At 32.6% G+C, this 26193-nt stretch overlaps 1 pseudogene; it reads left to right on the top strand.

The window, feature by feature from the left end:
• Nucleotides 1–23372, top strand: part of LOC124364854 — a 213062-nt pseudogene extending 189690 nt beyond the window's left edge.
• The last annotated feature ends 2821 nt before the right edge of the window (nt 23373–26193 follow it).

The following is a 26193-nucleotide window of genomic DNA, read 5'->3' as shown; positions in this document are numbered from 1 at the left end:
CTCATCTTTCCCTTCCAGCAAACCTTCCCTCCAAACAATATAATACCAGTGTGACATCTGTTGTCATAGAGTGAGCATCGCTAAACTTCAGTATTAACAGTGAGTTATTCTAAGCTGTGTGTATTTACTGTGTGCAGTTAACTGTGAATAATTATTACGTTCAGTGTTTTTGTATTGTGTTTATTTTGTTTTAGTAAGAAGCTTATTTCAGAAAGCAAAATGTGTGACCGCGTGAATTCAAAACTGAAGGGTAGAGTTTTTGCACAGTCAAAGTCGTGAAATTGTCAGTAATGTATATACATTCATGAAAAAGGAGGCTGATGAAAAAAACTTTAAGTATTCCCTTGGCAAAGGCCCGTGTCCGAACAGCAGTAGTAGCTACAGGCGTCTCAGAACGTGAAATCTCAAGAATTAATAAAGAGCTTAAAAATTTAACCGTTAATAATGACAATGGTGAAAGTAGCTTTCTCACCCCCAAACAAAATTGAAAAGGAATCGTAAAAAGCCTATTACAGGATTGGATGACTTTGACAAAGCTCTGATAAGGCGAGTTGTGTACGAGTTCCATCTTCTAAAAAACAAGCTACCAACTGTATCTTTGTTACATGAAGAATTGAAACAGCGGATCGACTTTAAAGGATCAAAATCAAGCCTCAACAACATTCTTAAAGAACTTGGTTTTCGGTGGAGAAGGACACAAAATAACCGCAAGCTTTTTGATCGAGACTAATGAAATAAGAGAAAAAAAGAATTTCGTATTTAAGAGCACTCAAACGTTACAGAGATGAAGGACGTCCAATTATATACTTTAGACGAGTCTTATATACTGACAAGTCATGTGTCAAGTTCATCGTGGTCTGACGAATCAACTAAAGGAATGCGTGTTCCCATTTCGAAAGGGGAACGGTTGATCATGATACACGCAGGAAGTGAAGCTGGTTTTGTTCCCAATGCATTGACAATGTGGAAGGCATCGAGTCATTCGGGTGATTACCACGATAACGTGAATACGGAATCAATGATGAAATGGATGAGAGAAAAACTTCTGCCTAACATACCACCAAGATCAGTTATTGTTGTTGATAACGCCCCCTATCACAATGTACAAAAAGACAAAGCACCTACTTCAAAAAGTAAGAAAACAATTGATGAAAGATTGACTTTCTAAACATCAAATACCTTTTTCAGATGATTTGCTAGTCCCGGAGCTGTACAGGGTTATACTCCTAAATAAACCGAGATTTGTTAGGTATGAGCTTGATGAACTAGTGACCAGCAGTGGAGGACATGTTGTGCTTCGGCTCCCACCATACCACCCGGACTTAAACCCTATTGAACTCATTTGGGCTGAAGTGAAAAACTACGTAGCCAGTAGAAATATTCAGTGCAGTTTTTCAAGTATTAAGTCTTTAGCGGAAGAAAAGTTTTCACTTATAGGTGCAGAGGAATGGGCCAGAAAGTGCGAAGACGTGAAAAAAATTGAAAATGATTATGCTTCAGCTGAGCCCCAAATCGACAATCTCGTGGAATCAATGATCATTTCACTCGGCAGCAGTGACAGTGAAAGCAGTGAAAACGCGCCAGATGACTTGAGCGGTATTGAAGACTTGGGTGATTTGAGCGGCATTGAAGATTTGGATTGAAGCGTATGTATTAACTTTGTACATATTTTTATTATTATTTATTAACATGTTTTTTAAATTACTTCTGTCAGAAGTATTTTAAAAAAACTGTGGAGAATGTTGAATACAACACTGTTCAGTTATATTCTATTATGTAAGGATCTAGCTTTATATTATTAAGCCATTTAAAGACAGTTTAAGATTTAAAATGTATAAAACTGAACTTTTATCCTTATTTTATCCTAGAAAATATATTAGGTGAGGTTTATAGGTAAGCCAAATGTCATTGCTTTCACGCTAAAAGAACTGAAGACCGTACTGAGACATGGGAGAAGCTCGCGCGCGCCGAGTGTTTTTATAAATATTATAGATAACGCTTAATTTCCCCCGGAATGAGGGTCTTAGAAAAAAGTTTTTTACACAAAAAATGCAGTTTAATCGATTTTCTAAAACTTTTCCACGGGAAGTTTGATACTGACAGAATAATAAAAAACTTCCTCGCAGAGCGAAAGTTTCATGTGATAAAATTAACCAAACAAAAACTGTACTTGGTTTTTAATAATTTATACATTATTATTTTAGAATTGACATTTTTTATATATATTGGTTGGAAAGACAAGAATGTGTTCTTTAATTTGATATAACTTTTATTACGATAAAGTAATGGCAAATGCTCATTTCATGTGTTAAATGGAATGAGTTTTGTGAAACGTTACGCGTGACCAGCGAAATAGAACCTCGAGCGAGCCGAACCTTAGTTGAACGGCTAGTAGTGCCAGAGCCGCGAGCCCAGTCTAATTATTTCATCTGTACAATGGAGGCAAGAACGTAGCCAGGAAAACATTTTGAGGGGGGTCCAGACAACTGATATTTTCTCATAGTGGATAGAGAGTAAGGCCCAATTTAGTTCATTAAAAAGTTCTTAACCTGTTTATTTGTTGAGAACATTCTCTCAGCAGTACATGCCAGTAATACTGAATCATTTAAATAATAATCGTTTACTAAAAAAGTAATTGAAAAAATTAAAAATTGGGGGGTCCGGACCCCTTGGACCTCCTCGCTGACTACGTCCTTGAATGGACGTATTTATTTATTCAACACTAAATCTTTATATTTCCCAGGAATTCACAACACGTGCAAGTACAGTCATACACTTACCTTAATACTGGTTGTTTTATATATACATCTCCCTCTCATGTGTTATTGCATATATTAACATTTTGGGGATCCAGTTAACCTCCTCGAATCTCCAAAAATCTGCTAATAAATCTAAAAGATATGAAAAATCCGGATTTTGATTCTATGATAAGGGTGTGTAGCTGATATTGAGATTGGGAGAGTTACAGGATTTGGTGATCCACTTATAGGCAACTTCCATTCCTCTCAGCAGAAAGTTGTTAGCTCACTGTATGGGGAACAAATTATTTTCGTGGTTAAACAACGATGGTCAGTGCTTTCAGTTATGAAGAGAAGAATGCTCCTGGCAGAAATAAGTTTGTCAGGACTTCAAACTTTTCAACCACTTCTCTATCTGGCTATATCCTTGCTTGTAAATGTTTCTGTTCAATTTTATATTGCTCCTCAAAATAAAATGAGCTGCAATTTTTGTGCTATTCCAAAAAGTAAATTTTAAAAACTCTAATGTTTGTGGGAATTTTTACAAATTATCTGGCAATAAAAATAATTGTAACAATAAAATTCACAGGTGCAGAGCTGGAAGATTTTATTGAAGATATCTTACCACTAGTTTTAATTTTACAAAAATGTACCTACTTTATGAAAAAATATGAAAAAGAATGAATATTTAACTAAGTATTAGTTAAGTACAGATCACTAAAAATTTTACATTTCAATTCTATATATAAAAACAAATCCCGGGTTAATATTTATTGATGAATAATTTGCATGATATCTGGTTGCAGACACGTTCAGCAGGGTGTGGAGGAAGGACTTGTCAGGACTGTACGTGGGCAGTGTACGACAGACGAACAATGATCGGATCAAACTTCATGAGAACGGATCACTTGAAGTGGAGAACATCCAACGTTCAGACAGCGGAGCGTACAGTTGTATGATCTCAGCCCAGAAGCCTCAGGAGGTCATACATATGCTACATGTCAACAGTTAGTATCTAAACAGACTGTTTGGATTGTTATTTTATAAAATATTTATAAATTGAATTTGTTATTTTATGTATTAGTACTATATTGTTGTCTTCACTGCTGAGTTGTACTGGGCGACCCTTATTATTAATCACAAGGCAGTAATGTAGTTACGTCTTTATTGCTGGTCTACGCTCAGTGATCTTGACTAGTCATTGAAATGCTTGACAAGCATTGTCTGACTGAGTCAACTTGAGTAACATAAGTTACTAATGATTTTTTTTACAATGCCATGTGCAACCAGTAAGTTAATCTTTGTAACTGTAAAATGAGTATAAATTTATTCTTCATTCATTTATTCAAATTTCAAGAGTAATATTTTTACATTTAAATCTGATAATCAGAGGCAATCTAAATCTGGACATCTAACTGAGTCTAATGATCAGTCAACAGAATTTGTTACTATTGCGCCAATTTCCGTCAATGGCAGCATAGGCCTGTTTGGCGCTGTGTACCAGTTTCACACTGGGGCTTACGTGCTTGATCGTATCTGTAGTAACAACACATAGGACAAGTGATTGAATTGGAAATGTAAATAATAACACGACCGATAGAAACTATTATGCTTAAATAACTTAATGTAATTAATTGTTTCAAGTGTTTTCAATTTTAAAAGGTAAAGTAAAATTGTTCAGATTAGTTCATTGCTACAAACTGTACCTAGGTATGGACTAATGTAATAATCTATACACAATAATCTATTGTTTAACAGAAATTAGGTGGTTCCGATAAAATAAAAGTTTCTTCTATAGTACTTTATATGTACCAACTTGCTTGTTTTATATTAGTCCATACCTAGGTACAGTTTGTAGCAATGAACTAATCTGAACAATTTTACTTTACTTTTTAAAATTCTATTTAAACAATACAGAAGAACTTCTTATGTACATCAGACCTCAAGAGCTTTATCTAGAAATTGAGTTAGTCCTAGAAATAAACTAAATACACTGCTTACCTATAAATAAATCATAAATTCAGCTAAGATGATTTTTTTCAAATACAGTATCCACATGTTTAATAATGAAACAAATAATTCAAAATAACTTCAGATTTGTGGGGAGGTTTTAATGGGAGACTGGCCAACAGAACCCAAAGTTCTTATTGCACTGTAATTAGTTTTATATGTTTTTTATTCTCTTTCAGGTCCAGCTAAGATAGTGAGTATATCTCCCAATGACTCCTTTGTGACAATCAAGCAGACCGGCACCCTGACTCTCATCTGCATCGCAGAGGGTTTCCCCACTCCCTCCATCAAGTGGTTCAGAAATGTAAGTCCTATACATGTCCACTCTTATCAAGCTAGTTTGGAATTGTTTTAACCCCTTAACTGGTGTTAATTGTTAATGGTGTCTGTTGGAGGTGTACTGGCACCCTTTTTTTAGCCGTTTGTAAGAATTATATTAAACTGCTATATACCTCTCAAAATTCTTCAAATATACAATGTATTATATATCATTGTTTTTAGGATATTTCAAATAATAATAATAAATTATCTTCACTAACATATGTTTACTTTCAAGAAACTTTGGTGCTTGAATATTCTTGATAAGAATTTTTAAAATTTTTTATAACTTTCCACTATATTATCATAATATGTGTGGAAAGGTTTATATAAATTCCAAATCATACAATGAAACACAATTTTATAATTACTAAAAATATATAAATTATAGTTTTAGCGCTTTTACTTAAAAAATGTTTACTATTTTACCAATTTTTTTTAACTTTAGCGCAAAATCCACTATCATTGTATTTTCAGCATTTTTGCACATTTGCTTTACAACACTGAAATTCAACCTGTATACGACTTATTATGTATCATTGTTTTCAAGAAAACTAAAGGAATAATAACATTCGCTTATTTTTGTTGGTATAGTATTTTTATTCACACAAAAATTTAACCTTGAACAAGCCTGATGAGGATGCATTCCAATTCAGCTCATAGTTCTCTCAAATCACTCAATTTGTTCCTAAAATTAAGTGTGACGGCAGTTGCCAGCTAGAGGGTTAAAGAATTATAAAAGTTATCAAATTTGACAAAATCTTATTTATTATATGCACTGATAAATCAATAAACCTTTGTGTTTAGTTGGTTATCCGATAGAGGGATTATCTTGAATTACTATGAATATTCTAGAATTAAGATCTATTAAAAAAGCCAGACTGCAATAAAGTCTGCCTTAATCTTACAAGCATTTGTGTAAATAAGACTGACAATAGAACTGTTATGGCAACTAATAATCTGTTCCTGCAGGATCACGTGTTGGAAGATCAAGATCCGTCCATCCATGGAGCTAGGTATACCATCGACAATGCCTCAATGGAGGATGCAGGGTTCTACAAGTGCACCGCAACGAACGGCCAGCAGGTTCCCGACGAGAAGACTATCGAAATTGAAGTCCACTGTGAGTAAACTAAGTCATCTTTGAGCTTTATATTTCCGTTAAGAACAGAAGAAATTCGCAAGGGACAGTAAGCTCTTGCAGTCCAGGAGTCAGTTAACAGTAATTCAGTACTCTTAAAATAAATGTTGAAATTCTTAAGCTTTCATCTTGCGCAATTATTTTCCTCTTTCTTTAGCTCATTACAGTAAACAGCTGGCTGGAGTATTATTTATTATAGTTACAGGTTCAACATTTATGTTAGCATTTCTGTAAGAAACATGTTTTTATAGTTTTCTATTACCTCCTAGCATACTTGGACTCAACTAGCTTAAGCGTCTTCTCTCAACATGCTTTGTACTGCAATGGATGGGACACAAACCATTTTTATAGCACTGAGTTAGCTATATAGAAGTAATTGTATAAAAAGAATTATATTGGTGGGTTATCATTGATTTAAAAATGTCAACCCATGAAACCCCAATCAACAAAAATAGATTATCTATAAATATAAAATAACCTTAAATGGCTTTATGTAGGTAAACCACCTTTTAATTTTTCTTCTAACAAATTTTAAAGGTAATTGAAGAAAGGTATTGCATATTTTATTAAACAAAGTTATAGTTCTGTGGAAGTGCAATAGAACATATACAGGGTTCGGCAAAAAGATCTGATGTATTTAAAATAAAAAAACACAAAAATTAAAAGTGATAAAAAGTATTTTATTGGTTATTACATAAGGGTGATGATGTAAATTAATGGAAATAACATCAGTACAACTTATTTTACACATTTAAGACCTGAAGATAACGTCCTTCAAATGATTTCAAAAGTTTTTCAGCATCAGGAGGTAACGTTGCAAATTGACCGTAACGGTTTGACCACCCTCCTCAAAGAAGTATGGTCCAATCACACAACTTTTAGTTACACCACACCACACAGTAACCTTAGGACTATGCAGAGGACGTTCATGCAGTTCTTCAGGATTTGTAGGTGACCATTAGCGAAAGTTTCTGTTTATTGACATATCCATCCAGATGAAAATGTGCCTCATCGCTGATCATGACAATGTTGTCATCAGTCGTCAAATCAATCATTGTCTCTACAAATGCTTGCCAATTTGCATAGTCAGTAGGCTTCAACTGCTGGACGATAGCCATCTTGTATGGGTGGAAATGCAGATCAAAACGCAATATTCGTAGTACCGAGCGGTCAGACAAGCGTAAAGCAGCAGCTTGTTTACGGGCCGGCCGCCGAGGACTGGCTTCCACCACTTCTCTCACTCGATCGATATTCTCTGGTGTCCGGGCTGACTTTGGACGTCCAGTCGAATTACGTTTTAAGGCTGAACCTGTAGCTCTGAAGTTACTCACCCATAACATAATCGTGTTACGAGTTGGGACTCTTCCTCTGGGACTAACATTAAAACATCTACGGAACTGCCGCTAAACAGGAACGCAGGAATCGCCACTTTTAAAAAACGCCTCGACAACGAACGCACGATGCTCAGCTGACCACTGCTCCATGGCTACTAAAAATGTCCACATGTGGGCTCCCGAACGCGCTTATCCCCACCACCCCCTACCACTTACTCGCTCTACAGCACAGTGGCAAAAACCGTCAGATCATTTTGCCGCACCCTGTATGTATTTTACAGTAAGTAAAAAAAATTATGAAATAAATATGACACCTCTTTATCAGATACTAATGCAGGGAAATGCAATCATAATTTTGAAAATGCTTATTCCATTTTTGAAGTTATATCAGATCAGACATAATTTATAATTGTATATTTTTTACTTGCTCAGAGCTCTCTTTTATATTATGAATATGTGTTAACCTGTTGAAATATAAGAATCACGCATCATCTGTTCACTGTGTTTTCTAATGTCTTTGTGCCAAATATTAAAGCTTTTGTTATGATATGAAGATGATGAGATTTATATCTCACATCTAAGACATTTGTGTCCACACTACACAGATTTTGGTAATTGCAGAGAAAAACCAATGCCCATACTGTATGATCATTGGCAGTAAAGAGATTAAAGACATACATAATTGAAAGTATAACATTATACAAGGATGACATTATAGTGACAGAAGAACACTTTTGTAGAATCAAATGTCTTAAATTTTCATCTACTTTTTTTAACCATAATTTACCTTTCATACGTAATTTTTAAAAAGATTGAAATAGAACTTTTTTATTTCAAATTTATTTATTGTCCTCTAATAAAATATTGTTTTGATTATATTGCAGACCCTCCTGAAATCAAGATCGCAAAAGCGATTGTGCCGACGGGAGAAGGATACGAGTCTGAGCTGATGTGTACTGTCACCGGTCATAAAAAACCTGAGGTACGTCAAATGTTGCAGGACGTATGTTGAGTGTTCATTTATAACATTATGTCTAGATGCCATTCAGTACTCAAATAAACTCTTAGACTGTGGCGTTCTGTAGATGGGTGAAAACACAGTTTAAATCAATTGACAATTTTCTCCTAAATGTCAGGAGCAAAACTATATTCAAAGTTTCTTTTTGTTTACAACATGTCAAAACAATTAAATCTTTAATTGTTTTGACAGCCAAATGCACAGCCATTTCAAATATGAAATACAACTAAAAGAGATGATAACAACGACATTCTTGAATAAGTAAGAACAATTACAGCTAATATAGTAAATAAAAACTAAACAATACCAATTAGTGAAAATAATAATAATGTATCAACTAATATTAATAATAAAGATCATAAGGACAATACGAACAGTGATAAGTACGTTAATAATCGAGAAAGAATTTAATTAATCAAGTGATAATGAAGAAAGATAATAACTTCAACACAAATGATACAATCCAATTAGTATTAAAATGTGTCTGTGATAAAGAAACAATAATGATTGCTGTTACTTCATATCGGTCATTAATTGGTAAAGTTTTAGCTAATCACAATGCAGCTCTGTCCGTCCTCTTTAACTCGTGTGTATAAGTGAATGTGTGGTATTGTCACTTTCACTTTAGTATGTAGTGAAATATTTCAAGAAATCATTGTGTTGACAATGTTTCAAAGCGTTTTGAACTGGAAAACTTAGAAGATAATCATTACACTAAAGTTTTAAGCCGAAGAACTAAGATTATCACAAGCAAGTTTGCTCTGACATGATGAGCTGGATAGTTTTTTTGAGAAACAAGGTTAAACTTTTAAAAATTCTTGAATGGAAAGAGTAGGGTACTTTAGTATTTTTATTTTAAGCTGTTAATTTTTCTTTTCAATCCAGCCCTTTTTTGTAATGACTGCCTTCTTGTTTAAAATGACTTCTCATTATTCTTGTAAAGGACTTTTTCAAGAATTCCTTTAGAGAGTGACATAATAACTAGAATATAATAACAGAAATTAGTATTACATGATTGTTAAACATTGACATCGCCAAAAAAAACAAGCTATAGCTATATCTAGCAAAACAAATATTCAACAAAAAAACTCACTGGGCACAAGACTGTTCATAAAATAAATTCTGTTTGGTTACAAAAAGGTAATATTTTCAGTTTTAAGTCGTTTACTTTTTTAAGCCACAAAGTTAGTTATTTTTTTAGATTCTTTTCCTGATCAAGAAACTGTCATGTTAGCAAAAAAGTTATAGTAGTAGTATGTCCCTTAGAATCATCATCAGTAAAAACCATTTTGCACAGATCCATCTGCAATATCCGATGTAAGTCTGACATTTTTTGTAAATATGAATGAATGGGTGTCTCCTATTTTGCTTTCAATTTCCAATGAGTTTATCAGTCAAAATAAATATACTTCTGTTCTTGTGGATGTGTGTCTGTATTTTCAGAAACAAATTTCATGATTTACTCACTGGTAATGTTTCTTCTATAAACTGCACAAGGTTTCTGGTGTATTTCTACAGCATTTAAGTCTTATTGTGCACTGAAAATTGATTATAACACATAATGTTATTGTAGTTTTATTGTGATTGTTGATCTTATAATGAACGCTATTCACTCATACTGACGTGGGTCATATATTGATAATGGCACTATCCACATTTTTCCACAGATAATACCAAACTTAACTTCCTGAATTATTCTCATACGATTTAAATATACTGCTTGTAAGGATTCCTCAATAAGTTGTTTATTTTAGTTTCCTTTAAAGCTTCTCATGATACAGATCAAACATTTTTGCTACACATATTGTCAGCTGGAATTGGCAGTATTTATTTGTGTTTTATTCTCCATATAATTTTTAGTTTAAACTACAAACCTCTTATTGAATAATGACAAAGCAAAGAGCCAGAAAATGTTTATGGATGTTAGGTTCCATAGCAAATCTTTCAATAAGAATATTATAGTTTCCTATTTAGGAGTTGGTAAGTGAATAACTGTGCTGGCTTTTTGTTAGGTTATTGAAAATGAATTTTGCCGTGGTTTTAACTGTGGTTAATTTACAGGTGAAGTGGTACAAAGACGGAGATGCAAGGAAACCTGTTGTGTCATCTCAGAGGATAAAACTTGAAAGAAACGGAAATGACCACATCCTGAAGGTTCTGAAAACACAGAAGGAAGACTTTGGAGACTACATTTGTGAAGCCAAAAAACGCTGAAGGATCACGAGAAGCTATCATTCGTCTGACAGGTAGAGCACTTTATTTATTTTGAGTAATAACTTTTACTTTATTTAAGATTGTATAGCATAAATGCAGTTTGATAAGTCCAAGGAAATTGTTATATTTGATTGAAGTTGCCTTAGAAAATAGGAAAGAATGCTCTGACACGAACACTACTCAGTTTGGCAACCCCGTCACTTCCCCCACCACACTCGTAATCATGAATGATAAGTCATGAGGGCGCTGAGTTGTTGGCATTTGCACTGAAGTTGTCGTTGTTAGTTCTTAAAGAAGTCGTAGATTCTATTCTGTGTCTTTGTGTTTATTGCTCCTTTGAATACGTGGTCATGATGTTTCTCAACAAACGTGGTGTCAGTCAGGGTTGATAATTCATGTGTTTGCTGAATTTAGTGCCGATGTAGCTTCTGTGTGGTATATTTTTTCAAGATAACTATGTATGTATCTTCTTCTTCTTCTGCATTTTCTTCGTTGTCTGTGGCAACAATCGTTTTTCATCAATTTCATCAGTGAAAAACTCGTTTTCGAGTTTGGCGACATGGTGTTGTCACCAGGTTCTAGTGGTTTAATAGTATTCTGGACAGTGACAGACTGTCTTCTGTGTTATTTCCATCATTAGCATCTGTTACCTCTATCCAGAATTTACTGTACAATATGACAAATGTGATTAGCATTTCTTCAAATGCCTTAGCCAGCGTACAAATTACATTCTTAATATTAATGGCATTCAGGGCACTGATTAGCCCTGTTGCTCATGCCATATGACTTTGACAGTATTTCAGACAGAAGTTTGTCTATAACACCTCTTTAAGCTGGTAATAACTCCTTGGACCATTGGCTGGAACATCTCATGTGGGCTGGCAAATAAAACTCTCACACTCTAACTTCCCTTCTTGAAGTGTAGACTTTTCGTCCACATTGTAAACTTATTTTCTCTGTATGGTTCTTTCAGCAAAATAATCTTCAAATTTTGTTGTAAATTCACTTGCTACAAGTTTATCAGCTGACTTTTTCCACATACGCTATAGCCATCCTTTCTTTGGTAAAACCTGCGCTCCATTTTCAATTCTTGAATGAATCAACATTGTTTCTCCTTTGAAATTTGTCCACTTAATGGAGTACACCTCCGATGTTCTTGTTTAAACCATAATCAAAGAGCATTATCGACTAATTTTTTTGTTGGCTTTCAAAGTGTTTTTTGCTTGAGAGTGTTTTATAAAATTCTATTTGATTAAGAAATTCAGAAGAGATTTTTTATTCTTTCACCAACTGTTTACAATACTTTTGCTGACATTTCATTCCTCATAAATTCTTTTCATGTATTCTCCTTTATCAATACATTCACGAGAATTTATAGTATTTGCTCAATAGTTACATGACATTTCCATTTCTTAATTATTGTTTTACAAACACATTACATTTGTATTTGTAAAACAAACACACCTTGAAAATCTAGACAAACTTAAAATTAATTCAAGAATGTACAGGAATGAAGTAAAAGCATTCACGTTGTCTCTCCGTATGAGTCATAGAGTTTAGTTAAAATATCACCGTCATTCATGACCTATCTGTTAGTCATGATCATGATCGGTTAAAACGATGATTTATTAAAAAATTTCCAGTTAAGAGGATGTCAATTTTTAGCAAACACAGGCTGGTTAAGGTGGTGGGTGGTTAATAAGGAGGCTACTGTATATTCGTCAAAAACAAATCCAATTGATTACCGAGGGAATTTAAAATCTGCATGTAAGTTAAGGTGAGAGGGTTGTGATAACTGTATATTGACCTGTATGTTTTCCAGGCCATCCTTCACAACCTGTGATTGAGTCGATCAAGGAGGAAGGCAACAAGATTCCAGTGCTCACCTACAAGGTGGAGAGCTATGCTCCGATTGAGGAGTATGAACTACTTTACAAGAGACAAGAGGTACGACTACGACTATACTGTGTTTTATATAATAACTATCAACAGTACACTCCAGCCTGCTTTGTTGACCTGCCACAGACATATGCAACTTGGCGCGCGGTGACCGCCAAGTTCTTAACGCTGTGCAGTCTAAACGTCGCGAACCTGACGACTCGCTCCACAACTGAAATTGCTGCGGTGATTTTCACTAATTTGTTGGCATCGGTTCACAATCCTAAATCCTCTTATACAACAGCTATGGTTATAACGTTTTTGTTTTGTTTGTTTGAAAAACACTTTCCAAGTTTCTTTATTTTATTAGTATAAAAACATGTTTTGAAATTTTTCTTCAAACTATTGATTTTAACATTTTAACGAGTGTATAGTAAATTTATTATAACGTGTCTACTATACTGTATATTTTCCTCAAAAATACTTGCCTTATGAGAATACATTAACAATTTTAAGATTACATATTTATAAATAAAGAATTATAAGTAAAAAGAAACAAAACATATAATTTTCTTTAAAAACGTACCTAATTTTAAATTAGGTTTACTATTAAAAACACAGTTACAACAATGACTATTATAACTCTGTAGCCCTAAAAATGTAACTTTTTAGTTAACATTTTAAAATTATAGTAAAATTTTATTATTGCTATTCCAATAATCCTTGTGCAAAGAAATATCTGTTGTAGGTTTTACGGTCAAAACACTAAAGAAATGAAAGTAAAATATAATTTTGAATTCTATTTACATATTTTTGCAAACAATATTAATCAGTTGACAACGTGGAGCTGGTGCTGCTTGGCATGGTTAATATTTTTTTTTTGTTGTTCTTTCACTCAGATATTTAATGTGTAAGAAGGTTTTTTGTTTATATTTTGGTTTAAATTTTATGTTTACTGATTAAAAATAGTCATATAAAAAAAACCACACAAAGCCGATCTAATTGTCTGGTGGCAGATTTCAAATCAAATCTGATGCCAATTAGATCAGCCTCGAAATAAACTGTAAAACTGAGTAAATTGCTCTGGCAGTAAAAGGGTTAACTTTTAAGCAGTTGAGAATTCTGAAGGATATATTTTAAAAATCACCTGAGAACATTAATTTTCTATGGATTTTTAAATTACCATTGCCTCTTATAAGATGGGGGTTGGGAGGCAAGTCAAACATTTTCAAAGGGATGATCAATAAAGTAGTATCTGAAATTAAAGATCTCGATATGACAAAACAAACACTATGAAGGAAAACAATTTCTGACCACTCCATCAAAAATAGTTTACAAAGGGTTTAACAAAGTCTAATTTCTAATTTCAACTGATGTTGGATGGAGTTAAAAGAGAACTCTAGTGTTTGTCTTTCTTCTTTTTTTATAATGATGTAAAATTATGTTATTGTTAAAAATATTTACTTATTCCTACAAAACTGGTTTGACATATTTTCAACTGTGCAAAAGTTACAACGAAAATGTGGGACTTTGAAACACCAAGTATGACTTTTAGCTAGTGTAGGCAACACTATATTATTCATTTTTAGGCAAACTCTTGCTTGGTGTGCTTTTTTTACTTTCCTGCTAAAAAAATGTTATGTATTCATTCCATCCATTACTTGTCACAGAAAGACGAGTGGGTTGTTGTGAAGCCAACCGTAACGTCGTCTCCAGAGGGTAGAATCTTCACAGTGAAGCACACCCTTACTGATACAGTGCCAGGAGTCTACGTAGCGCAACTGAAGGCCAAGAACAACTACGGTTGGTCAGAGTTTTCCTCCGTGAGCACCTTCCCCAGAGGTAAAGTTTATTAATGTTTCTAACTTTCGGTGTTTTGGAAGTGGCTATCATCTAAGTTTGCGAATTCACACCATGATGGAACGTTTCTAATACAATGAAAATCTAGAGACTTTGCTTCAATGTGGAGAGCTGTCAGTAATGCATATCTGCTAATATAGATGAGTGCAGAGGGGTGGAGTTGTATCATAATTGGCTGAAGCTCAATCAATCAGGAATTAGTACGACCATGAAATTTTTAATGTGATCTATGTACATCTGGATTCTAAAAAAAATGTATGTAGTTGTGGGTCAGTGAAATTTGGCAATCAAATAATTTAATATCTATTATTACACCTAAGTTCATATACATATTACTCATACAAAACATCAGTATTTTGGAAATAATAGCCTACTTGCTTTTTCTTCCCCTCCTATTATCAAGGTTAATAAAATAAACCTTACTAATAATCAATAATAAAATAAATTCAACAACGACATGAGATAATCCGACAGATTGTGATTAAGCACTGTGCTGATCACTGGTTGACCACATTGAATGCTGATTGGTTGAGTGTCAGCTAATCCAAAATAGCTCTGCCCCTCTCCACTCACCTTTATAAGCAGGCATGTATTATTGGCTCATCCAATTCTGGTTTAAATTTAAAACTGAAATATCTCCAGATTGTAATTGTGATACGTTTCAACCTGGTGTGAACCGGAAAACTGAATGATAGTCGTGATACCAGGCGCGTAAGTCGAAGTTCCAAGATTATTTAGAATCGAGTTATCATTTCCAGAAATGTAAACGCTAAGTATTAAATAGCGTGTATGAAACTGCTCTTCTATTTCTTATTTATTTTCTTATGAACATTTTATAAGATCTTTTACCGTACTTCAAAGAGTTCAAACACATTTTAAGATCAATATTATGTGGGGAATTAAGAATTGAAGCAAAACTTGATATTTTCAATTGTAATTTGCAGGTAAAGCCACAATAATACTACTGGTTATTTATCATCTTTTATATTTTTATTTCTTTTAATTTTTTTCTTTTGAGGTTGAGAGAAAGAGAGGGCTAAAACAGCACAAACTCCACCTCAAAAATAGACATTTCATTTAATCTGTTATCTTTAGAATCGGTGAAGATTCAAATAGCTGGAAAACATTGAGAAGTTTATTTGAGAGACGGGACGGGGAAGTTGGCAAAAAGAACAGGGAAGCAAACAAAATTTGCTGATAAAAGTTTTTAATTAGGCTTCTGAAGCACGCTGAATCAATTTAGGATCAGTTCCAACTTTTGATTCTTGCCTAGCTTGTATTTAATCACAACCTTACAATATTTAAATCAAATTTTACCTTTCTATTGTACACTCCATCTCTAAAATAAAATATTGATCCACTCTCACTATTTTAAGCATAAAACACAACTAAATCAAAACTAGTCATAAAAATTATATATTTATAACGTAATACATTATATTTATTTATTTAGCGAAATATACATATACAGCCAATATAACTGGGAATTAATAACCAATGTGGTGTTATTTATTTCACATTAATAATTTTGCTTTTAATACTAACTGAATGTGTTTTTAAATAGTGAAAACTTGTTAACTCATCATTCATCGTTGTAATACCTAAGTTACACTCTGAGTATTAATGAATACTCGGAGTAATGAACGGACCAATGATCTCATTTTTAACTTTTTAAAACATAAAGACGCATTAATGAATAGAATACAAACTTAAACTAACCCATCAATTTTTTATAAGTACCTACACAATGTAAAGTCTGCTGCATTATTTTCCTTTGGAATCAATAGATTACCATTATTATATATAAAACATAAAAACCACAATGTTTTTAATCCTTTTATTGTCAACTTTTTCTTTTATGGATTGCAATGTATGTGCAAGAAGAGCCAACATGTATTTGTACAAAAGAATATTTAATATCAAACTGAGAGTATTTTAAAATTATAATAAATGTATTCATAAAGAACGTAATGTCCAGAAACATTCACACTGCGATTGAATTAAACAAAAAGGCATAAATATAAACTTAAAAGTGCTATTTACAGGTAAAGCTTTCGTATACTTAATCAACGTTTTAACCAAAATAAGACATTTGTAACTATTTGTTTTGGTTCTCTTTGCGTACATACTAAAAATCATGTTTGGCAATAAAAGGATTGGCATAGTATAAGTTTCATATATATATATTAAAGGCTCAATGATTATTTGAGCAATTAACTTACAATACTCTTCCACCAAATACATTAAAGTTCTTAATTAAGAATTTTTCATTATAAAGCAAAGATGAAAGCAGATTTGAAAAATATTTAACATGTACTACGCTAATGTTATTAAACAGAAGAATATTGACATAATTTCATGAAACAATTTAACTAAAGATATTTTCCAAGTACAACCACATATTGTCAAATCAGGTGTAGAAGAAATTAATCTTGAAGCATTAAATATTTTGTAATGAGATGAGATCAAATAAAACTGCATTATTAATTTGCAAATTTATAAATATATTTTTCAGAATCATTCATTTATCATTCATGCATTGCATGAAGTTTTCGATTTTATGTTCTGTTGCTACTTATCTGTGTGCAATAATCTTACTCATAATTCCTAGAATGTTACTATGGACCATTTTTCATTTTTGCTTATTTTTGCTTTTTTAAAACCTTATTTTAGACTGATTTTATTGTTTTGTCTGAGTGCACTGTACAGAATTTAGCACAGCTTGTTACTTTATTTTCAGAGCATGATGACGACTTAATAGAAACTGAACAACTCGGTAAGTTGAGATTTTTGCTTTTATCGTTTACTAATTATTGTACTAACTCAGCTTTAACTGAACAACAGTGTATTGGCTGATATTACTCAACTTCTTTAGGCAGTCATATCATTTCTTATTGACAGTCATACCTTAGCATTAAGTAAGAACATTTTTAAATAACACAACATAAATATAACAAGTTCAAAATAAAAAAACATTATTTGGCATTGTAAAATGCACTTTGAATAGGTTTTAGGAGACGAGGGAATTTACTAGTGATGCAAAAATGGCTATGATGAGCAGAAATTTTGATCTAATTTTAGTAATGGTGGAACACTACAAATCCTGGTTGTAGGTCAGTACAAAATAGCCTCTCTCCTGGTAATAAAAGATCCTGAATTTGTGCTATCTAGCAAAAGTGTTCATGATCATATTTGGAACGAGAACTGTTGCCTAAATATTTAGCCTATTTCGTTTTTTGTATTAATGTAAGAAGGCTAAACATATAAGGTGCTTATAAATGAATATCAGAGTTTTAACATTTTATAGTTTTTTTTTACATATAACTTAAGTTATAATTCATACATCAAATTAAACAGCAACTCAAACTGTTTTTTTTGTCACCTGTGTGTATGCGGACGCAATGTTTACAAATCACACTATTTCTCCTTTTGCACCGATTTTTTAAATGATTTTAGTATATTTAGGCCTAAATAAATCTTATTGGCAAGTTATAATAAGAAAAGCCAAAATTGATACATACTATTCATTAGATAAATAAATACCACAATTACCATACAGTAAGCTCAACTTTGGCTGTTCTTTTAAATTATACAAATATATCATATATTCTAAGTTATTACCTTCATTATTTATGGTTTTTACTGCTTCGTTTATAAACATTATTGCCATTGTTATTTTTTTCTTATCATTATTATTCATTAAATTTCATGTGTCAGGAATTGTGAAGATTATGTTTCTCAGTCTTGTTAGATTATTAACGTAACTATATTGAATAAAAATGAAATAAGTTGAGATCATAAATCAATTAACAACTAGTGTGAAATATTTCTGTACCTGTTTTTGTTCTGTTTCTCTTTCAATATATGTAATTAGTTTGTGTTACAGTGGCAGAAGAATAAGTTAGTGGGAAATTACTAACGTTGCGTGTAGTCACGGTAGAGAACGTTTCCTTTACATTTGTATGTTGATGGAAATATTTAGTTTTTTATGTAGAAAAAATTATTTTCATGTAAAAGCCTGTATATGTTTTTGCTAATGTGACAATAAACTAAAACAGAAACTTGGTCACGTTTTGAAAAATTTACTCAATTTTTATTATTTGTAAACGTTTATACAGGATGTGAGCAAATTACTGCAGAGCGTGCAATTACGTGTTAAACACATTTAGACATTAGAGATTGAAACTTCAAATTTATGTCCATTAAACAGGCTTAGTATAAGTTACGTAAAGGTGACAGGGATTTGCGCCCCATTTTAGTTCAAAATCAGCGGAGTAATTAATTGTTAGTTTCTATTAATAATCAATAGTATGTTATTAAACTTTATATTGACTACACCTGATCAGTGCTAGAAACTGGGTTTCTCGGTATACGACTGTATGTGGATGGACAGTGGTATTAGTTCAAACATTTCTATATCAACTTTTACAGACCGTTTACAATTATTAATCGAACATGAAATTTACATTCTATTTTATATTCTTTATTCGGCTAACGTAAATGATTGTGTATTTCAGCTTCTGCTAACAGTGCAGCTATCGAGCAAAGGATATCAGCTGCTCTCGTAATCTCCTCTCTGCTAGTGGCTCACTTCTACTGCTAGTGACTAGCGCGGTAAGTGTACAGGCAGAGACTAAGTACTGGCAACCATCTTCGTTTTTTCCATTCTCCACTTTACTCCCCTATTTTGTTTAGAGAGTTTTGCAAAATGTTTAATTTTAAAGGTGCTCCTAGTGCACTCCTAAATGTTGGTTAACTTTTCCTATACTGTCAGTCCTCCAAAATAAAGATCTCAAAATATTTATATAGAACCCATATAAATATGGGTAAATTAACACTAGACACTACAAAACCTCAATCAAATTTGGTAATGAACAACTTAATTTAATGCTTATCATTGTTCTAATGAAGGAAAACTCAATGTTGTTTCAATACAACATCGTTTCAATACAGTGAGGTCTAATTTTTTATAGTAAAATAATTTTCCATCCTCCTCTCATGAATTAAAAATAAATTTGCTCTGTAAAAGATTACAATTGTTTTATTGTACAATATTTTTTGCAATAATGCATGAAGATAATTATGTTCTGCTGCTGTCCATTTGTTGTTCATATGCCCTTCCTTGATAATAATTTCTAATTTTTTTGTATCAACAGTATTTTATAATATTTGCTACTTTCTGATATTCTTGGCCGTTTGTGATTAGATTTTGTTCTTAAGATATTCCAATTTGGATATTTCTAAAAGGTACCAATTCGTGCCAGGTGTTTGTAAACACAATTTCTCTAGAGAAGCTTATTTATTTTGTATCTAGATATAAAGACTCTTTATTACCAATGTAAATGGTATGATTTCATTGAGAATGAATAAATTCAATATACAATTAATCGTAAACACATGGTAAATGTGGATGTTTATACATGTTTTGTATGTTGCAGCACTTCACCTCCACTGACTGCTAGTACGAGTTATGCATGCAAAGCTTCTGTCAACATCTTTCTCGTCAATATTGCATTTTGTGGTTTAGTATATTATTTATTATTCGTGGTGCAATCACAGACTCTAAAGCTAAAAACAATAAGCATGACAGATATTATCACCACTAAACACTTCTGGTACATTTTAAATTAAAAACTATTTCCAAATGAAACTTTAAAATTGACGAATGTACATATGTAAATGTATTTCTTCATAGGAAAAGAGTATGTTATGTAATGTACCAAGTATGTGATTAAATATTCACATTAATTCTGTTTTGTATATTATTCACAGATTGAAACAATCAAAGATCAAATCCTGATCCTTAATACCTTTGTTCTTGGAAGAATGCATCGATGATCCAGGATCATTTATATTTACTGTACATATTTTGTGTTTTAAGTGTACAATTTACAATAGAGAGACCTAATATTTTGTTTATGAGCCAAAGTATTCGCTATTTTAATTAGTTTGTAAGTGAAATGTTAATTAATGTCATTGTATAGAACGTTGTGAATACTGAATGTAATCGTAGGAATTAATCTAAGCTGTTAATAGTGGCATGGGTGGAAATGTGTGAATGGCGTTAGAATAAAGTGTTTAGACTTACCATGAATGCAAGTTTATATAAATGTCAGTTTCGTTTTCCTTTAGCATTGATTACAAAAAATGGTTTCTTAACAAAACATTTTAATTTTTGGAATGTAAACAAGAGAATTCTCTTTAAAGTAAATTATTATCTAGTGCACGAGGGTCTCCAATTGGTGCTTTAAAGTTCCTTTATGTCCACAAAAAATAACATGAAATTCTGGTTATCGTATATTGAGGTTGTCTGGCAGATAATGAGAAATCTGGTATTTTGAATTCTCCAAGCTCTGGTCCATCTTACGCTGACTGATGTATGCCATCAGTTGATCAAGAAGTCTCCATCCTGTAAGACCATTCTTGGTCCCAAGGAGCTACTGATCTCTGCATCTAAGGAAATACCTAAAGCAAGGAAATATCTGCGTCTGGTTCCATAAAATCTATTGGAGCATCATCCATCATACGGTTAATGTATGTTTCCATTCTTGACAAATTCCTAGCTCCTGATCTCTTAGAACCTATTTAGCCTCTGCTACCTTCTGGGATTCAGAATTCTCTACCACACAGAGTCACATAGATTTCTGAAGCCTCTAGCCACTGGAATATTCTAGCAGCTGAAAGCTTCTGATCTTTGAGCACACTTGCGTCTCAGGACACTCAAGAATACTTTGGCCTTTGAATCTACCTGGCGCAGAAGAGTTTTTCATCCAGCCTGTGTTTTGACCTGTCCTTTGGAAGCCAATAGTGTCTAGAAGTTCTCGATGTATTGTCCAGATTTTTGTTTAAAAGTGTACTGATCATTTTATTGAAATGTATCCACAAAAGACGCCTTAATTTTTTTCAAAAATTCATCTCTGCAATCTTAAATGGTGAGCTTCACCTTCATAGTTTTATCTGCTTCAATCTTTCACTGCTGTTCAGAGTTTTATGAAGATTTTATAACTGACTTGCTGCAGTTTCTAAAACAACTTAAAGACCCTCAGTGCAATTTTTTTAAAGTTTTTATCACTCAATTTCACAATGTTTGTCAGTTTTTCTTGTAGATAACTTCAAATTTTGAGACTTACATGACTAAGTCTTAATTTGTAGCTGAAATAAGTTCTATTTTCTAAAAAAATATTGTAGTACCTTTCTTCTCAAGATAGCTTCCTTATTAAATACTTTAATAATGTTTATATAACTTTCACTGATGTTTTGTTATTTATATTATTAAGTAATTTATTAATTTATTTGTTGCACATAGTGAAATGCTCTTATTAGTACCAGTATATTATTTTAACTGTTTTCTAAGGAACCATTATTTATGTGTATTAATTAATGTTAGGTTTTGTAATTTGTATATTTCTTATGTATCATGTTTTTATATTTAAAGTACATCCATATTAAGTTGTGTATTGATATAAAAGCAGAGAAACTGTCTTATTCTGATAATATTTCGTGTAAGATTGTCACTGTCATGAACAGTACAGTAGCTTACTGTTTGTCGTAGTTTTGGAAAAGCTTGTCATTTTGAACGGTAGTGATGAGTTCAGCTACAAGCAAATGAAATATAAATTTTAATACGATACCTTGATTTTAAACATTTTTAGATTTTAAAGAAGTACTAGGAACTTCTGAAAGGGTGAAATTCTATTTTAAAGTGTATTAACCCTGATATCTTCCAATACATTATATATTACGAGATATGCCTTAAAAATGCCTCCTTTGACTAAAATACTACCAGCTTTATGTAATAAAACTCCATAAAATGTAAAGTTTAAGATATTTGTGCCTTTAAAGTATTTTGGAGCACATTTACCTGCATTTAAAACTAATTAAAATCACAGTTTTTATGAAAATTTTCCATTTTATAAACTTTTTATACTACAATTAGAAGCTGGATTAGGAGACATTGACAACAAACTCTTTACAAAATAAAATACAACTTTTTACTGCTAATAATATATACTATGTATTTTAAGACCAATTTTATACACAACATATACTTGATCTAAATTACTAACTGATAATAAATTTTAACAAATTGTTTTAAAAAATTATTTCATTTATAAGGTACACTTGTAGAAAAATGATGTAGCATAGGTATTAAGTTTTACCTCTTCTAATATAAAGAAATAAGGTCAGTATGTATCTTTTTTTGTGTGTCGTACATTTAAAATATTTCTTTTAACTCATCCTTTACAAAATTGAAATGCTTGAATTTATAGCTTATGACCATGAAAAAAGAGATTTCTTAGTTATTTCAGAAAAAGACCATTCCTACACTATTTTATGAGTTGATTAGTTTGATCCAAGGTATCCATATTGTTGTAGATTTTGAAAGAATAATATTATAATTATGTATAGATGACAAAAACTATATTTTATCTCACCCAATACTGGGATCTAATTTTATTTGGGCATTCTTTATTGTTAATTTTGTACTTTAACTTATTAACTGAAACCTTTTTTGAATTATTGCATAATTAAAGTTGGTAGTGCGTTTTAGTAAAACATTATGTGACCCTGCAGATTCAATTTTTGTTCTACATGCCTGCATGATTTCCTGAAAGAAACAACATTCAACACTCCATTTTTAATTCTAACCAATCTTGGGCTAATGTTATGGCTCGAGCATTGTGTTAAACTGCTGGACAAATTGTATAAAACATGTGTTTAAATTGTGTTTTATTTTTCTGCATTAAATTGTACATACTTTGACATTAAGATCACAATGTTAGAATTCGTTTACATTATGTTTCTCTATAAATATTTTCGTGTAATTAATAATTGATTAGCCAAATAAATTATAAAATCTGGATGTTGTTTTTCTTTAACCCCACAGACAGAAATAATGAGTGAACACAAGATTTCTCAATTTAATATTAGGTTAATAAGATTGAAAATATTTCTTAACACAAACATTTTATAGGGGGATCTCGAGGCAATACCGTACACTTAAGAAAAGAGGGTACCTATCTTTTGTATTTTTCAATATTTCTATCTGAAAGTTGTATACAATGATTATTAAAAGGTTATTTACAAAATAGATTTTTTTGAAATTTTTTTACAAGTAGAACATAGTTAAGATAAAAATTACTAGAACATTGCATTGTACGGAATTGTCCCAAGCTTGGGGCAATTCCGTACTTGTGTTGGGGTAATAACGTACACTATAACATCTATGAAAAAAACTGTAATATAAACACAATTAAAATGTATTTAGTGTTATGTATTAATTACAATCTTCAAACAAATTACAAATTAGCTAAGTTAGCCCCACATTTTTGTCGTCAAAATATAAGAAAAACAATAAAATCTAAGTTTTAAGAAAAATATTACAAAAAGCTATGATACATTTTTGCAATAGCCACATACAAAGTTCTCGACCGAATCGGCAGCACTGCATTCTGCATGTACTCAACTGCACAAAAAACCACACCTGAACCAAAGTTCACTGTCCCCTCCCAATCTCCCCACAAAGAAGACAGCAACCAGCTTCAGTAGGCAATTCCTTTTCTGATATGGCCCCAGAATTTCCAAATCTGAGAAGGTCTACGTCATCCATTTCATTGTCATCGCACAGAATTATTTCCTTGCATTTATCTTCGTCCTCTGATGAGCTGAACGAAATGTTTCTGCGACATAAATTTTTCTTTGCCTTTGTCACCTCATGTTTTGGTTTGAAACAATTTGGAGTCAGACTTTCTGTACTTGCTCTTACCTTTTGGTTTCAGAACCTTTTTAGAGGCTTTTTTAAGGTTGTTTGTTTTCCTTACGCTTATTCCTTTCTTCTTTTTCGAGAGAGCTGCTAACTCAAGTTTTATTTATTAGGGGTGAGAGTGAGAATTGATGAATGCTGCTTTCTTGAGTTCGGTTTTTAGAAGTCTTTTTGGGACATGGAAGAGGAGAAATAATAGAAAAAGGTACAAGTGATGCATTGTCTGACTTCGGAGGATTAAGATCTTCATTTGGGTTGTTCATCAACATCCATGACCTGTCTTGACGTTGATGGTTTAGGACCATGATTGAAAGCTTCGTGTTGAACCTGCCCGACTGTTGGTACAGCAATTTCGTGGATGTTCTTTTGTGGCTCATCATCGACAACTGATACGAGTGCAGATTCATTAGGATTCAATACTGTAAAATCCTCTTCTGAAAATGTTTCTGTATCTAAAGGAAATATTCCAGTCTTGTCAAATCCCGAAACTCCCTTTTCAATGTTTGCAACTCTGATATATGCCTTGTTGAACAGGGATGCAATATCGTAAGGAGTTATCTTGATAGATGCATTTACTTTCATAAATGAATCACACTCTCGAGCAAAGGCTGCCTTCAAGGAAACTGTAAAATGTTACATCCAGAGGCTGCAGTCGGTGTGATGTATGTGGTGGTATTGTAACTACTACAATATTGTTATACTTGCACTTGTTGTAGGCAGCTAAGGTTGGTGTGGGTGGTGTGGTTGTCCGTGATTAGCAAAACAGGACTCTCCGTTGTTGGTTTTGCGTAGGCAATAAAATGGTCCAACCATTACCAAAAAACAAATCTTCGTTAATCCAGTCATTTTTTGCTGCATTCTTAAATTGCATTTATAGGGCCATCTTTTTTTCAAAATTGGGCTCATTCTCAACCTAGGGAAAATGAACATTGGAGGGATGTAAGTACCCGCAGCACTAAAAAGCACAACAAATTGTTATATTTTTCCCCCGTTCCCAACTAGTAGCAGCACCAACTGTTTTACCCCTTTGGGACCCAGAATATTCCCAGGTTTCTGAACAGTTGATATGCCCGTTTCGTCAAAGTTATAGATGTTTGCAGAAGAAAAGGCATGTTTATCCATAACAGACTTCAAATTTGAATAAAACAACTTTACCTCTTCAACATTAATAGCTGATATTCTGTCCTAGCTGGTAGTCTCCGGTTTTCTAACGCTAACAGTTGGATTTCTTTTGAGAAAACCCTTGCAACCAGTCCCACCCAGCCATTTTACATGAGATATTAAAGTTGTGTTTTATTTTGTTCACTTCTGCATATTCAAACACTAGTCTACGAAGCTCAGTTGGAGTCAGCCCATAGAATACTTTAGCTAAAGTTAATACCTGCTGTGCTATATCGTTTTCTTCTTCTTTGGTGAACGTGGGTTTTTCGTCCTAACTGTGTCTCACTCGAATTATTTGTATGTAGTCGATCACGGAATGTCATCACGGGAATGTTGTAAAATCAAGCAGTCTCTCGAAGTTTCTTGCCATCTTCTTTCACAGCCTTGATAGCAGCTTTCATCATCTCATTAGTCCAGCTTGCTTTCTGCGTCAGCCATGGACGGTTTCTCACCATCTGTTGAAAAAAGTATTTTTTATAGAAATTTAAATGTTAAAGAATTTAGAATTAGATATTAAGATAAATGTTATAAGAACAATTTTTATCATAACATTGCATCATGGGTAATCCCATACATTTGTTGGGGCAATACCGTACACTTTGTACGGCATTGCCCCGATCTGTCTTGCGTAACATTAAAATTCATAACCTAAAAAATACACAGACTAAGAAGGTCGTAGTTATACTAATTTATGATCTTATATGTAAAGATTATAATACCAATATTGTAAAGACTATAACTGGAGCAGAGTTTTACTT

The sequence above is a fragment of the Homalodisca vitripennis genome, chromosome 6, assembly GCF_021130785.1.
Source record: "Homalodisca vitripennis isolate AUS2020 chromosome 6, UT_GWSS_2.1, whole genome shotgun sequence".
NCBI lineage: Eukaryota > Metazoa > Arthropoda > Insecta > Hemiptera > Cicadellidae > Homalodisca > Homalodisca vitripennis.
Note: the sequence above shows the minus strand (reverse complement) of the source record. Positions and strands in the feature narration are given on the sequence as shown.